Genomic DNA, 15,969 nt, shown 5'->3' on the forward strand with positions numbered 1-15,969 from the left:
GTATGTTCTCTGCTGTAGTCTTAGAATCAAATATTTCTCAAAGGCAAGCTGGTTCTGACGTTCTCTCTAAAGGCTGCCATGGAAGATTCCTAGCTTTCATGATGTGCCTTGAGTAGAGAGCTGCCTAGCCTGAACTTGTCATTTCCTTCCTGTAGCACTTTAACAGTAAGTAACAACAGCCAGCTAGTTCCACAGTTTTTATAATTCTCTTCACCTCTCTCAAGGGCTTCCCTGTTGGCTCAGATGATAAAGAACCTGCCTGTTGTGTGGGAGACCCAAGTTCAGTCATGGGTTGGGGTGATCCCCTGGGGAAGGGAATGGCTACCCATTCCTAGAAAATTCTTTCCTAGAGAATTCCAAGGACAGGGACTATACTCCACGGGGTCGCAAAGACTCAGACATGACTGAGCAACTAACACTTTCATACTTTTCACCTCTTTCAAATGCTAGAGCTATTCTAGAAGCCAGTGCATGCCCTTCAACCTGTACCCAAATCCAGTTTACCATGATCTTCGTAACTGTGAAGCTACAGAAGTAGTTCTCAACATTTGGCATCAGAACTACTTGGAGAGGTTGTCAAAAACACAGATTTCTGGAGCCTCCTGCAGAGGTTCTGATACAGTAAGTCTTGTGTGGAGCACAACCTAACCCCTAGCCAAGTAAACATAAAACCTCACGAAAAAGGCCAGTTCTCCTCAGTTCCTTTTACCCAGTATGTCATGTCTGGCTTTTGACCAAAATTCACAAGGCGTTATTAGAAGACAAAAAGCCAAAACAAAACAGTTTGAAGAGCAAGCATCAGAACTAGATTTAGACATGGCACGGATGTTAGACATTTCTTCAAACTCACAGATTCTTTGACCATGTCCAGTCTACTTACAAGTACATTAAAGACATTCTTCATTTCCATTATAGTATGTTTGATTTCTGGGCTTCCCAAATGGCTCACTGGTAAAGAATCCTTCTGCCAATGCAGGAGACGGGGCTTTGATCCCTGGGTTGGGAAGATCCTTTGGAGGAGAAAATGGCAACATGCTCCAATATTCTTGCCTGAACAATCCCATGGATAGAGGAGCCTGGTGGGCTACAGTCCATGGGGTCACAGAGAGTCAGATATGACTGAGCACGCACACACATTTATATTTGATTTCTAGTATTTCCTTTTCATTCCTTTTAGAATTTCCATTTCTCTGCCTAAATTACTCACCTGTTCTTGTATGCTGTCCACTTTTCCTGTTAGTGCCTTAGCATGTTAATCATAGTTCATCCAAATTCCTGATGTGATAATTCTGACATCCCTGACAGATCCGAGTCTAGTTCTGACAATTGTTTATCTAGCTAGGTGTTAGGCTGTGTTTACTATTTGCTGTAGCTGTCGGTGTCAGAGACTTAATTTCCTCTGGCATTCTTGTTCTTGTCTCTCCTGTTGTCTTTGGGTTCCTGAGAGCCTTCTTAAACACAATCTGAGATATGCAGTCCTTTCATTTGTAGTCCCCTGTTATCACAGGAGCCCTGTTGAATTGGTGAGGTGTTGGGAGAGGGGATGTATTCTAAGGTGCTATGATTGAATTTCAATCTTTACTGAGCTTGTGTGTTTGGGCTGGGACTAGGTAAAAAAGTGCTTCTCAGGTTTACCTCTTCCCCTCTTAGGTGAGACAGGAAGGCTAGGGAGGGCTGGAGTTGGGGGTTTCCCTTCTGCCAGTTTGGTGGTGGTGGTTGTCCAGTCACTAAATCGTATCTGACTCTTTGCGACCCCATGGACTGCAGCATCCCAGGCTTCCCTGTCCTTCACTATCTTCCGGAGTTTGCTCAAACTCCTGTCCATGGAGTCAGCGATGCCATCCCACCATCTCATTCTCTGTCACCCCCTTCTCCTCTTGTCCTCAATCTTTCCCAGCATCAGGGTATTTTCCAATGAGTCAGCTTTTCGCATCAGGTGGCCAAAGTTTTTGGAGCTTCAGCTTCAGCATCAGTCCTTCTAATGAATATTCAGGATTGATTTCGTTCAGGATTGATTGGTTTGATTTCCTTGTTGTCCAAGGGACTCTCAAGAGTCTTCTCCAGCACTATAGTTCAAAAGCATCAGTTCTTCGGCATTCAGCCTTCTTTATGGTCCAACTCTCACATCCATACATGACTACTGGAAAAGCTGTAGCTTTGATTATACAGACCTATGTTGACGAAATGATGTCTCTGCTTTTTAATACACTGTCTAGGTTTGTCATAGCTTTTTTAGGCTCTGATAAACCCCTAGTTGGTTTGAATCTGGTAAAATAGTTTCTTTTGAGGTCAGACTTCCTTAAGAACAGAATGCTTTGAGCTTTCTTCAGTATGGTTACTTTCCCCCTCCCTCTGTCAGAAGCAAAAGGGGATTTTCTCTGATCTTCATTGTGGGAATCTGATAGGGCTCCTAGAGGTTAAGCTTACAAAAATGTGGGAGCCTCCCTATTACTGGGTCCTCCTGAAGTGTTTAACTCTCACACTCGTCTGCAGCGAGCCTCCAGCAGTTCATCAATTACACCTCAGGTTTTCCTACCTCGGCACTGGTTGTGGCAGGGGCTTCTGCTCTAGTTAAGTTGTGATTCTCTGTGTCTGCTTGTCTTTCCAACTTTAGGGCAGCAGTTTGCCCTGTGACCTCAGTTCTCTGATGGACCTAAGAAGAGTTGTTGATTTTCCGTTCAGCTATTGTCTTCCTGTTATGTGGACCAGGGTGACAACTCCTAAGCTCCTTAGATTCTGGACTAGAAAGTGGAAATTGGCTTTTGTCTGCCTCTTTTCTGTCACAAGCATGATATTTTGGACCAACATACTAGAAACCTTTGAAGAAGCTCTAACTCTGCTTTTATTTTTCCAGTTTTTAAAAGCCCAGTTGTTTCACTTCTTTTTTAAAATTTTTGCTGTCCACTCACCCCCTCTCCTTGGCATCACCTCTGTTCTCTCCCAGACTCCCTTTTCCTCCAATTCTTCCCTTTCTTCCCTTTGAGACAGGGCACCCACTGTAGGGGGTGAGAAGGGGTCTGGGATGTGCTTCATGCTCTGTTAGCTGAGTCTTTAACCCACAGGCTGCGTCTCTCCAGAGAGGGAGCCTTTTTCTCCTCAAGACATCACATGAGCTAGCCTAACCCTGCATCCAAAACCAACGTAATTCTCCTGAAGCAACAGCTTTATGATTTTGTTCCCTCACTTGAGAAACTCTGGATTTTACCTGCCACAGAAAGTTCACTCTGGGCTGTCATTGTCTCTGGTAAATAACTCAATTTTCCCCTATCCAGTAACATTATTTTCCATGGATTAAAGCATCAGTTTTTGGAGTCAGAGGAAATTTCAAATCATGGCCTTGCCACTGACTATGTGACTTTGGGAAAATACTTAAGTTCTAGGAACTCAGTTTTCTTATTTGTGAATATATGCTTCTTAAGTTTGCTATGAAGATTAAATGGGATTGTCAGAGCTTTTTGCATAGTATGTGGTCAGTAGAACTTATAGCCTTTACAAAAGAATTTTTTGCAATGATAGATGTGTTTTGTAATTGCACTGTTCAGTATCGTAGCCACTAGGCATCTGTGGCTATTGATCACTTAAAAAGATGTTGAATTTTACATTTTATTTCATTTTAGCTAATTAAAATTAAATAGCCACATGTGGCTAGTGGCTAGTATTTAAGACGGAGCTAGCACTAGTCAACATTGTGAAAATCAGTTGAAGGAAATAGAGGTGTCTTTTGTATGTATTACTTATGTCTCATGATATTTCTCTTTCCAAAAATACATGCTTCCTTCTTTCACCTATCTTTATCTTTTACCTCTTTTCATTTTTCACATCTGGAAATTTAAGACCCAGTTCAACACCCGCCTTCTGAAGAAGCATTCCTTAGTTGGTCCCAATGCATGTCTTTCGCTTCTCTGAAACTTCTGTTAAACAAACGGTGAGCGCTCACTTCATTTTCCCCTCACCTAGCTTGGTAGTAGTTGTAATTCCATAAGAGCACAATATGAGGGTCTCTGTGGTTTTTGATTCTGTGCCCCTCCAAAGCAGTTATCCCATTACTCAAAATATGTGAACACTGAGTTGTGAACTGTGTGTGTCTCCTCCAAATTCATCTGTTGAAATCTAGCCCCCAATGTGATGATATTTGGAGGTGGAGCCATTGGCAGGTAATTATATCAAGAGAGTGTGATTGTCATTAATGAGATCAGTGCCATTATAATAAGAGGCCAGAGAGCCTAGCTCACTCTCCTTCTGCCATGCAAGGGTATAATAAGTCAGAAGTCTGAAACTCAGAAGACCCTCCCCAGAATCTGACCATACTGGCACCCGGATCTCAGACTTCCAGCCTCCTGAGCTGTGAGAAATAAGTTTCTGTTGTTTATAAGTCACCCATTCTCTGACACTTTGAGCAGTTGAGTAACTCTTTGTTTGATTGATTACTTGTCCTTTACTTCTGGAACTCTTCCACTCACATTCCAATTCCCACCACCAAATTGGCTGAAAGAAGTGCCCAAATAGCCAATAAAATACTTACCTTTTCTAACCTTGTGTTCCTTTATCCTCCCCACTCTTACACAGTGACTAAAATCATTTTTTTCAGGTACATTACATTTTTCCTATTTAATTTAGTAAATGTTGTGTGCCTCCTCTTTTCAAAAAACTAGTGGCACAGGCAAGAGTTGATGATGGGGGCATGAAAATGATATAAAGCTGCCCTCAAATAAGTTATATTCAGAAGAGGAGAGTGATTTATGAAAATGATTGATTAATGGAAGAGAATACATAGGAAAAAGCAGGGAAATACCAAGTGATGTTGGAATATAGACCACTGGTATTTTGGTATGTGGCTATGTAAAACATTTTAATTGCCTACTTGAGGATAGTTAACCTAACATATTTGGTGTTTGGAATGCTTCTGATTCTAGTTGAGAAATTTTATCTTGAACTAAATTTTTACAAATCAGATAGGTTGAATCCTTAGCAAAATAAAACAGGAAACTATTTATGGACAGTATAGAAAAAAATCATTTTGGAAATCAGCTTATGAAAAGTAAAACATGGCTCAACTATAAATAAAGAAATAAACATGAATAAATTTAAAAATAAAAATATGTCACTAGAAAAAATTTGTTAAGCTTAAAAAAAGAAAAAAAATAACATGGAAAAAGTAAGGAAGAAAAGGGTTGGAGAAGGAAAAACGATGTATGAATTCACAAAATTCTGTGTGTGCACATGTGTGTATGTTTTTTAAATAAAAATAGTGAGAGAAGGTTTATCTTAAAAGCCCACGGCCGAACCTTCTCCAGAATAGATCACATCCTGGGCCATAAATCTGGTCTTGGAAATTCAAAAAAATTGAAATTATTCCAGTCATCTTTTCTGACCACAGTGCAGTAAGATTAGATCTCAATTACAGGAAAAAAATTGTTAAAAATTCAAACATATGGAGGCTAAATAACACGCTTCTGAATAACCAACAAATCATAGAAGAAATCAAAAAAGAAATCAAAATATGTATAGAAACGAATGAAAATGAAAGCACAACAACCCAAAACCTATGGGACACTGTAAAAGCAGTGCTAAGGGGAAGGTTCATAGCATTACAGGCTTACATCAAGAAACAAGAAAAAAGCCAAATAAATAACCTAACTCTACACCTAAAGCAATTAGAGAAGGAAGAAATGAAGAACCCCAGGGTTAGCAGAAGGAAAGAAATCTTAAAAATTAGGGCAGAAATAAATGCAAAAGAAACTAAAGAGACCATAGCAAAAATCAACAAAGCTAAAAGCTGGTTTTTTGAAAAAATAAACAAAATTGACAAACCATTAGCAAGACTCATTAAGAAACAAAGAGAGAAGAACCAAATTAACAAAATAAGAAATGAAAAGGGTGAGATCACAACAGACAACACTGAAATCCAAAGGATCATAAGAGACTACTACCAGCAGCTCTATGCCAATAAAATGGACAACTTGGATGAAATGGACAAATTCTTAGAAAAGTATAACTTTCCAAAACTGAACCAGGAAGAAATAGAAGATCTTAACAGAACCATCACAAGCAAGGAAATCGAAACTGTAATCAAAAATCTTCCAGCAAACAAAAGCCCAGGACCAGATGGCTTCACAGCTGAATTCTACCAAAAATTTAGAGAAGAGCTAACACCTATCTTACTCAAACTCTTCCAGAAAATTGCAGATGAAGGTAAACTTCCAAACTCATTCTATGAGGCCACCATCACCCTAATTCCAAAACCAGACAAAGATGCCACAAAAAAAGAAAACTACAGGCCAATATCACTGATGAACATAGATACAAAAATCCTTAACAAAATTCTAGCAAACAGAATCCAACAACATATTAAAAAAATCATACACCATGACCAAGTGGGCTTTATCCCAGGAATGCAAGGATTCTTTAATATCCGCAAATCGATCAACATAATACACCACATTAACAAATTGGAAGATAAAAACCATATGATTATCTCAATAGATGCAGAGAAAGCCTTTGACAAAATTCAACACTCATTTATGATTAAAACTCTCCAGAAAGCAGGAATAGAAGGAACATACCTCAACATAATAAAAGCTATATATGACAAACCCATAGCAAGCATCACTCTCAATGGTGAAAAATTGAAAGCATTTCCTCTGAAATCAGGAACAAGACAAGGATGCCCACTCTCACCACTACTATTCAACATGGTGTTGGAAGTTTTGGCCACAGCAATCAGAGCAGAAAAAGACGTAAAAGGAATCCAGATAGGAAAAGAAGAAGTGAAACTCTCGCTGTTTGCAGATGACATGATCCCCTACATAGAAAACCCTAAAGACTCTTCTAGAAAATTACTAGAGCTAATCAATGAATATAGTAAAGTTGCAGGATATAAAATTAACACACAGAAATCCCTTGCATTCCTATATACTAACAATGAAAAAACAGAAAGGGAAATTAAGGAAACAATACCATTCACCATTGCAACAAAAAGAATAAAATACTTAGGAGTATATCTACCTAAAGAAACAAAAGACCTATACACAGAAAACTATAAAACATTGATGAAAGAAATCAAAGAGGACACAAAAAGATGGAGAAACATACCGTGTTCATGGATTGGAAGAATCAATATTGTCAAAATGGCTATTCTACCCAAAGCAATCTATAGATTCAATGCAATCCCTATCAAGCTACCAACGGTATTTTTCACAGAACTAGAACAAATAATTTCGCAATTTGTATGGAAATACAAAAAACCTCGAATAGCCAAAGTAATCTTGAGAAAGAAGAATGGAACTGGAGGAATCAACCTGCCTGACTTCAGACTCTACTACAAAGCCACAGTCATCAAGACAGTATGGTACTGGCACAAAGACAGGAATATAGATCAATGGAACAGCATAGAAAGCCCAGAGATAAATCCATGTACCTATGGACACCTTATCTTTGACAAAGGAGGCAAGGATATACAATGGAAAAAAGACAATCTCTTTAACAAGTGGTGCTGGGAAAACTGGTCAGCCACTTGTAAAAGAATGAAACTAGAACACTTTCTAACACCATACACAAAAATAAACTCAAAATGGATTAAAGATCTAAATGTAAGACCAGAAACTATAAAACTCCTAGAGGAGAACATAGGCAAAACACTCTCTGACATAAATCACAGCAGGATCCTCTAATGACCCACCTCCCAGAATATTGGAAATAAAAGCAAAAATAAACAAATGGGACCTAATGAAAATTAAAAGTTTTTGCACAACAAAGGAAACTATAAGTAAGGTGAAAAGACAGCCCTCAGATTGGGAGAAAATAATAGCAAATGAAGAAACAGACAAAGGATTAATCTCAAAAATATACAAGCAACTCCTGAAGCTCAATTCCAGAAAAATAAATGACCCAATCAAAAAATGGGCCAAAGAACTAAACAGACATTTCTCCAAAGAAGACATTCAGATGGCTAACAAACACATGAAAAGATGCTCCACATCACTCATCATCAGAGAAATGCAAATCAAAACCACAATGAGGTACCATTACACGCCAGTCAGGATGGCTGCTATCCAAAAGTCTACAAGCAATAAATGCTGGAGAGGGTGTGGAGAAAAGGGAACCCTCTTACACTGTTGGTGGGAATGCAAACTAGTACAGCCACTATGGAAAACAGTGTGGAGATTTCTTAAAAAACTGGAAATAGAACTACCATATGACCCAGCAATACCACTTCTGGGCATACACACTGAGGAATCCAGATCTGAAAGAGACACGTGCACCCCAATGTTCATCGCAGCACTGTTTATAATAGCCAGGACATGGAAGCAACCTAGATGCCCATCAGCAGATGAATGGATAAGGAAGCTGTGGTACATATACACCATGGAATATTACTCAGCCATTAAAAAGAATTCATTTGAATCAGTTCTAATGAGATGGATGAAACTGGAGCCCATTATACAGAGTGAGGTGAGCCAGAAAAATAAAGAACATTACAGTATACTAACACATATATACGGAATTTAGAAAGATGGTAACAATGGCCCTATATGCAGGGCAGAAGAAGAGACGCAGAAGTACAGAACAGACTTTTGAACTCTGTGAGAGAAGGGGAGGGTGGGATGTTTCGAAAGAACAGCATGTATATTATCTGTGGTAAAACAGACCACCAGCCCAGGTGGGAGGCATGAGTCAAGTGCTCGGGCCTGTTGGGCTGGGAAGATCCAGAGGAATCTGGTGGAGAGGGAGGTGGGATGGGAGACCGGGATGGGGAATTCGTGTAACTCTATGGCTGATTCACATCAATGTATGACAAAACCCACTGAAAAATAAAAAAGAAAAAAATAAAAAATAAAAAAAAAATAAAAGCCCACGGCCACAAGGCCTAGCTTCCTAGGACTCCCAGCAGAATTGGTTGATTCTACTCAGTAACACTGTTTGCTGAAAATACAACTGAAGGACGGTATAATGTAATTATGTGCTTCCCTGGTGGCTCAGTGGTAAATAATCCACCTGCCAATGTAGGAGACGCCAGTTCAATCCTTGGGTTGGAAAGAAGGAAATGGTAACCCACTCCAGGATTCTTGCCTGGGAAATCCCATGGACAGAGGAGACTGGTGGACTATAGCCCATGGGTCGCAAGAGTCTGACACGACTTAGCAACTAAACAACAACATAATGTAATTACACCAAAAATTAGCTTAATTTTTACTTCATAATTCACTTAAAACTGGAGAACTCTTTATTTTTCCCTTAATCACCGTCGTTACCAGGCCCCCACAGTAGGTGGCAGCATTGCTTCACTTCCACGGGAATGGCCTTAACAACCAAATGCAGAAGCAAATATTGAAACAAATTTCAGGAACTCGGTTGGGCCAATCAAACACTGCCCTTTCTATCTATCTTAAGAAGTCATATGAGTAACACCTCATTATAATAAACCAAATTTATGTACAGCCTACACTGATTTTAATAAAAAGTATTTGTTGACGAATTCATTTTGCCAAAGAATGTCAGTAAACCAAGATATGCTGTTTTAAAAATTATTTACTTATTTTTCATCAGGAGAATATAATAAATAAATTATCTCCATTTTAGTTTTACTGTAAAGATAGTATTTATTAATACATAATTTCGTTTGTGCCAGTCATTCAACCATGTTTATTATGCCCGCAATGACCAGAACTCCATGAATCTCTGCAGAGGTACAGTCAGAAGAGCAGTTATTTGGACTGAGCACAAAAGACAGACAGAAGCTCAACATGCATTTAAGATTTAAAATGTTGCTTTCAGGCAATATACAGCCACAACTTATGCATGCTATAGAGTAGTCATTTTTAATTATTCTAAAATATCTGTCTTTTAGCTTTAAAGGGTACAGCCTAATTTTAATTCATGCGTGTTAAGTCATTTCAGTAGTGTCCAACTCTTTGCAACCCCATGGACTGTAGGCCACCAGGCTCCTCTGTAAATGGGGTTCTCCAGGCAAGAATACTGGACTGGGTTCCAGTATTCCATTCCCTCCTCCAGGGATCTTCCCAACCTAGGGATTGAACCTGCATCTCCAGTGACTCCTGCATTGCAGGCAGATTCTTTACCACTGAGCCACTGGGAAAGCCTAGCCTAATTTTAGTATTCAGAATTTATTCTAAATTTATTATTATATGTTCCTAAGATCCTATATTTTTTAATCTTTCTTTTTCTAAAATAAAGAAGAAATTTTTTTTTTTACTAGAACTGTCTTTGTCTCCTGTCAAGTTTGGGTCCCCTTTTTTTATCCTTCTTCACAAACACTGCAGTCTTTGAAGTGAAACATTCCAAGTAGAGCTTTATCAGGTTGGATTATATTTTCATTTTCAGTTTTCAATAATTCTTGAGGATATTGAGCATGAACCAACAGTTTTAGGAAACCAACTTCACAATTATGGCTTCAAACTAACTTCAAAATTCTATCCCTTTCTTGGGCATAATTAATGCATGCCTTCTAACCCAGCGTGCATGCAGCTTGGTTACTTTTTCCCGCAAGTCTTATCTTGTTCTTACTTTAGTCAAAGTCTGTCCTTTCTAGTCAAGGGCAATTGTCAATTCAAGGACATTTCAAAGATTTATATAAAGAACAAGAAACCACATTTGTTGCAGGGATTCATCATGTTTTCCACAAATATATTCATGTTTTTAATAAGATATTTTATAGATCTCAGATTAACCATAGAGACAAGGTGTCCTAAAAACACTTTTTTGTTTGCTACCAAAAGAGTTATAGTAATATCAAATAGTATCTCCGTAATGTGCTAAGATTGACACCTTAGTAGTCATTACAATGGCTTGGCCCAAAAGTTCATTCAGGTTTCTCTGTACGATGCAGTGGTATTTTTTGGCCAACTCAGAATTACCTGCGCCTGGCTCCACAGATGTGCAGACAACTGTTGACTGAACAGATGCACCAGAACAGTCTCAGTCTCCGGAACCTCTCGATTCCACCTGCAGGCAGGGCCTCAGGCGGCCTACTAGAAGCCCTGTGGCAGTCCTTAAGCCCCTCAAGGAATCTTTCTTGGCGTCTCCCTCCTACTTTCTTTTGTGAACCTGCTTCTTGCACCCACTGTCTCTGATTCCTGTGTATGTCTCATTCCCAGCATTCTCTGCTGAGCCCCGTCTAACTACCCCTAACAGTTAGCAACAAGCAAATTCAACACTCGTGCCAGTTCAACTCTCCGCCAGGCTTGCTGCAGCTTTGCTGTCAGTTCCGTTTCAGATCTTCCTGGACATCAAGTTCTGTTACCCTCATATATTAAGCCAGGCCTGGGTCATCAAGCCCCCCACTTAACATGGGAGGGAAATTCAGGGCCAATGTATGAATGTAGGTGTGAACTAGCACATTTAAAACAATGTATATTGTCTCAGTAGTTGAAGTCCTTGGACTAGAAGTAAAGCGGAATTCTATAAAGATAATGGGTCCAACTTAGAAAAATAAGGGAAGAAGCTGTAATTATCATAGGGTCCATGTAACACAGGAGGGCACATCCAAGCTTACGGTAGGTCTCCCTTCCAGAGGTACCAGTGCAATCGCTGTAGGAAAAGATCAATGGCAAGAACTGACTGAGCAGTTTTTTGAGGAGGGAGACATTTTACTATTTCTGTTTATCACTCTACTAGGCTAAACTGCTTTATTTAATAAGTTGAATAATAAATAGAAGCACCATAAATAGCAAGTGACATTGCTGAGTTTACATGACAAGCAAATGTTGTGGTGGATGACCCTCTCCTTTTTAATGTATTTAAGATTTTTAAATAGAGAATACATTTAGAAATAAGAAAAAAAAAAAAGAAAGAAGAAGGGAATTCCCTAATGGTCTAGTGGTTAGGACTCTGTGCTTCCACTGCAAGGGGCACTGGTTCGATCCTTAGTCAGGGAGCTAGCATAAGCCACACAGTGAGGCCAAAAAAAAAGGAAAGAAAGAATGTGGAAAACATTTACTTACTTAAAAAAAAAAAACTTTACTCTAAAAGCTGTGGAAATACATTTTATGGTTCTAATTATATGGTACTTCATGAGAATAATGACTTGAAAATATCCAGAAAGCAACCTCCAGAGTGATAGAGTGATAAACTAAAAGAGGTCTGCTTTCTGAAAACCAGCCAAATGAGTAGGGCTAAAGAAAAAAACTAAAGTAACTAAACTAAAGTAACTAAAGAAGCATAGATGTTAAGAAGGAACATGATCAGAGTTCATAAACTGTAGTTCATACGTATTTGGAATTATTTTTCAACAGTCTTGTGTTATTTCATTTGCATATAAAAAATCAGTAAAATTAAGCATTATAATCTTCATTTTAAAAAATAAACAGCATGTAAAACCATGAAGGAGATTGACAAAGTGATTATACACCTTTTAACTAAATATTTATATGTTACAAGTGGGTAAGATTTCTTTGTAGTTTGTAAGAGGTACATTTAAGGCAATGAGCCTAATTTGACAAAATATGTATAATACTGTGGACAATAAACTTGAGATACTTTTATCTATTTTTTTATTCATTGGTCCCATCCAGACATTGAACCCAGGCCCTCTTAGGCAAAGTGCTGAGTTCTAACCACTGGACCACCAGGGAATTCACAATATACTTTTTTAAAACCTCAAGCTCAAAGTTAACTGGTTCCAAAGAAAATTAAGATCAAGTTGTAGATAATCTATCCACAATGAGTTATTAGGAGAAAATAGAGGACAATGTTCTTCCAAAAACATCCCCATGGTCTAAGAGTCAAAATTTAGGTGCTGAAACTATTATCACAAAAATCAAATAAATTGATCTATTCTTCTAAACACCCTGTAGGGTAGTCTTAATCCACTATCAAATTATTATTTTAGGACTAACCTTTAGTCATAAGAGTAAAATCATCCATATTCCACTTAATATGAAATGACCTTTCTTTCCCCAGATTTATAAACATATTAGCAGAATGTGGCATTTCACTTATTAGAGAAATGTCAAAATGAAACCCTAAGTGTAACAAATGAATGACTTTACCACTCTAACACTCATCACATGTGTTCCCTATTTGTGCCCCCATTAAAATGTTCATGACTTTTGTGTTCATAAAAAGATCTATAGATTTAAACAAAGACAAATGAGAAATAACATCTCTTTCTTTATCTAGTCTCTAGATACCAATTTTTTAAATTTATTGACTACACCTAGTCTATCTGTAAGTATACATCATGTTGTGATATTGAGTTAGACCTAAAGAAAGGAAAATATAGTTCCTAAATACTCCACTGTAATCTTGAAGTTGACATTGTTTTTATATGACATTCATGAGGTATTAATATTTATTTCATCATAATCTTTCAGATAGGACTCAGCCAAGTTAAAGGTTAAGATGGCTTCCCGGCTGTACATACAGGACATACATGAAAACAAAGTGTTAAAATATTTTTTCATGAATTAATTTAAGGGTCTTAAGAACCTGAAATGAAAATAATATCTAGTGTTGCTAAAATATATTGAGTGCTTACTGTATGCTAGGCACTGTGCAGAATACTTGATGAGGGTTATTTATTATCTCCTCTCAGTCTTCTAGTAGTTAACTTTATAAATTGCATTTTAAAGATGAGAATGCATGCATGCAGGGTTAGTTACCCAGTAATGTCTGACTCTTTGCGACCCTGTAGACTGTAGCCCACCAGGCTACCTCCATCCATGGGATTCTCCAGGCATGAAATACTGGCGTGGGTTGCCATTTCCTTCTCCAGAGGATCTTCCCGACTCCAGGGATCAAACCAATGTCTCCTGCAGGCGACAGGATTCTTTACCGTCTTCGTAGACAGATTCTTTACCGTCCAAGCCACCAGAGAAGCCCAAAGATGAGAATACTGAGGCACAAAGAGGCTACTATAAGATGGCAAATAAAACATGAGCTTTGAACCCAGGCAGTCTGACCACAGAGCCTGAATAGCAGAATCAGTGTAGCCTAGGGGAAGAATCATTTCAGGCATCGGGGGAGTATGACATATGCTTTTGGTGTCCTCCCTGGTCTCCTTACTGGGCAGTGTACCCATCCCTAGCCAACTCAGATATTAGCTGCTACTAGCTCACAGCTGCACCTTTTGGGGAAGGCTTGCCCTTGGCTGACAGGAGATTACTGGGAGGCCTGGGAGGCTGCTGTGGCGGCTCCTGGTCATCAGTTGCTATGCAGGCGTGCAGAAGGCCGCTGTGTCACACATGCACCTTTGCTGAGTACTCTATGGAGGGGCAGGGGAGGCTGGGGCTAGACTTCTTCCTGAGTTACATGTTTGTCTGACTTCCCCTGTCCTCTCCTACCACCCTCACTGCTTTATAGTGTTTCAGGAGAGCATTTTCTCAGTCAATCAGTTGAATGAATCTCTGTCTCAGGCTCTGCTTCTCAAAACCTGGCTGAGACACTGAGAAAACTTGTTTTAAAATACCTTTTAAATGGGACTTCCCTGGCAGTCCAGTGGTTAAAACTTCACCTTCCATGGGGTGTATGTTAGATCCCTGGCCAGGGAGCTAAGATCCCACATGCCTTGCAACCAAAAAAGCAAAACATAAAACAGAAACAATATTGTAACATATTCAATAAAGCCTTTACAAATGATCCACATTAAAAAAAAATCTTTTAAAAAATACCTTTTGGAACCTCTAATGTAAAATAATATGAAAAAGTATATCTATATTAACATATTTTAAAATAAATTAGTCTTTGAGAAGAAATACCTTTAGAATTCCATTCTTTTTGTAGGTCTTAGATTTTATAGCAGTCTCTGAGATGGATCTATAGTGTGGTCCCTTATTAATTTGATTTCTATTTTATATAAAATCCAGATAACTTGAAAAACTCATTAAGACGAGACATATTCATTACAAATCACATTTCAGTTAGAACATTCAGCGCTTTTTTCCCCAATCAAGCTATTCTGGGCTCTCTGCTCTTTCCTTGGCAGCAAAGGAACCTCTATGCTTTAGCATGAAGCAGCACCTAGCATGGCTTCCTGTAGTTAGGAGATACACAGTGAATGTATTAGATAAAAAGAAAACATTCTCAGAATGTGTTACGTCATTTTACTGGCACGTTTATCCCGAAGAATATCCTAAGAATCTAATGTAGTTGTTCTCTTTCAGGTGCATGAGATTCACCTGGGGGAGCTTGACAAATATGCAGATTGAAGGGCCCATCTCTCCTACCCTCCTTACTCATGATTTTCATTCTCTGGGGCTAAAGTAAGGTTAGGAATTCTCATTTTTAGCAACTCCATAGGAGATTTTAATGCACGAGGTTATTGGGCCACATTTTGAGAAACACTCCTTTAAAATACTTAAACATGACATGAAGCTACCTGTTGAAAAAAAAAAACAAGATTTGAGATCTAAAGGACACAACCTTTTCTTACAGTCATGAACATTCTCTCTTCCCATAGCTATCATTACAAGATGTATAGGCCAGTTGAAGGATCTTGGAACATTTTCAGACTTGCCAAATTTCACTGAGATGATCTCGTTTGTAAACATGAGAACAATGAAAAAAATGATGTTTTTGACAAGTTTGATGTTTAAATGTATGTCCAACATCCTATACAGTGTATCATTAGATGCTTCCTAACATGCTATTTGTACTCCTAGGGGCCTGGGTTATCCGACCACACACTAACCACAGTGATTTGTATAACCTTCAGGCAATTCGCCCTTCCATCCTTCAAAACAAAAATACAGAGATGAATGCTTTTGAAGGGTCTCTGAGGTAAATGAACTCTGTCACCTAGAAAGCACTAATAAAGTGATGTCTGCTCTGGGAGATTGTTGCTGAAACATTATAAATCCGTCAGTGACCATGACGACCATGAAAAAGCCAGAGTTTCTGGGCTGTCTCTAAGAAATTAGTTCTCCATGCTGAAAGTCAGTGATTTACAATAAACTGTGTTGTGAGGGATATCTGAAAGGCTTAGGACAAAATTATCCCCAGTTTATTCACAGT

This window comes from Muntiacus reevesi, chromosome 3 (genome assembly GCF_963930625.1).
Source record: "Muntiacus reevesi chromosome 3, mMunRee1.1, whole genome shotgun sequence".
NCBI classification, from domain to species: Eukaryota; Metazoa; Chordata; class Mammalia; order Artiodactyla; family Cervidae; genus Muntiacus; species Muntiacus reevesi.